Source organism: Chrysochloris asiatica, unplaced genomic scaffold (assembly GCF_000296735.1).
Source record: "Chrysochloris asiatica unplaced genomic scaffold, ChrAsi1.0 scaffold00170, whole genome shotgun sequence".
NCBI classification, from domain to species: Eukaryota; Metazoa; Chordata; class Mammalia; order Afrosoricida; family Chrysochloridae; genus Chrysochloris; species Chrysochloris asiatica.
The window spans coordinates 2,158,392-2,160,333 of record NW_006408688.1 but is presented as its reverse complement, the minus strand read 5'-3'; positions in this window follow the sequence as shown (position 1 = coordinate 2,160,333).

Here is a 1,942-nt window from a genome sequence, read left to right as displayed (position 1 = left end):
TAATGCAGTACATCCTTTGATCTCTTGACTGCTGCTTCCATGAGTGTTGATAGTTGATCCAAGAAGAATGAAGTCCTTGACAACTTCAATCTTTTCTCCCTTGATAAGAATGTTGTTTATTGGTCTAGTGGTGAAGATTTTTATTTTCTTTACATTGAGATGCAATCCATACCAAAAGCTGTTCTCTTTGATCTGCATCAGTAAATATTTTAAGTCCTCTTCACTTTCAGCAAGCAAGGTTGTATCATCTGCATATCATAGGTTGTTAATGAGACTTACTCCAATCCTGGTGCCATGTTTTTCTTTATAGTACCCATATTCTAAGATTACTTTCTCAGCATACAGGTTGAATAAGTATGGTGAAAGAATACAACCTTGTTGCACCGCACACCTTTCTTAATTTTAAGAATTCAGTGTTCCCCTGTTCTGATCGAACAACAACCTCTTTGTCCAGGTACAGATTCCTCATGAGCACAATTAAGTGTTCTGGAATACTCTGCTGGGAGCTGTTCCACGTCTGCCGTTTGACACAGTCCTGGCAAAAGGAGAAACATCAGCAAAGCAGATGATCCTCTGGAAAGACACCCTCCATCTTTTCCCTTTAGGATGACTCTGAATTCACTTGTAAGAATATTGTACTGACTGTGAACTCTGAAGACCTTAGGAAGAAACCAGTCTGGCAACAATTGTTTCAGCTTCATTGGGTTAAATTCAAAGGGAATTGTATGAACTACTCCCTCTCACAGAAAACTTGAGTACAAAGCAGCTGCATTTATGAGATCACAAAAGCAGATAGCAAACTAAAGTGAAGCTGCCCGACCCCTGTAGACCTCACCTAAATCAATTACCAGCCAGAATTCACAAATCCCCCGCTACTACATACAGGCACCTTCGTAATTGGGCAGAGAATGGCAAACATAAATGAAAGGTGGTCAAAATTTAATAATCTACCTTTCCTGCAGCAATTAGCCAGGTTGGGCCTTTTTTAACATGCCTCACGGCCCCAAAAGAAAGAAACATAGGAACATTGTGGTTAAACAATTTAATGAATACTTTAGAAAAACAAAATAATTAAGTAGATGTTAGCTATGCTTTTACTATAGAAAATAGTAGTACTTTATGTAGGATAGAAGATTGATAATTAGCTAGTGGAAACAATAAAGAAGTGTAGGCATTGATATTAATAGAAACTTATATTAGTAAGAGGATGTAATCAAGGGTCAGGGAAGTGGAAATGATTTGTGTAAGGTTTAACTTGATCTTTTAGTGGGAATAAGAAGAAACAATTTATCACATATGTAGGAGAGGAGATGTTGTCAAAAGAAAAATGCTTAATGGTTGAAAATGAACAGGATATTGGAAAGGTGAGTTTGGACATCATAGAAATACATTTGTTAAGGTTGTATAATCACAGGGTGAAGGAATGTTATGATTAAAAATGTATGATAATTCAAGGGAAAAATCAAGGTATCAAATCATTATGCATTGTGTGATTTTAAGTATAAAAATAAAGACTTGCTGAGCCAGGCCAGAATGAGAGCTCCATTAGCCAACTAAGCAGAGACTCCTCCATTGCTTTCACATTCGTGGATTCCGCATCTCCTCTTGTGTTCCACAACTCTGCGAGAGCTAGACTCCCACAATATTCATATTTCACAATGTTGTCCATAGCTTGTCATGATCCACAAAATTGAAAGCCTTTGTGTAGTCAATAAAACACAGGTAAACATCTTTTCCATATTCTCTACTTTCAGCCAAGATCCATTGGACATCAGCAATGATAGCCTTCATTCCATGACCTCTTCTAAATCTGGATTGAACCTCTGGAAGTTCTCTGTCAATGTATGATTGTAGCTGTTTCTGTATTCCCGATAGCGAAACTCTATTAGCATGGGATATCAAAGAGATTGTCCGATTATTTCCACATTCTGTTGGGTCACCT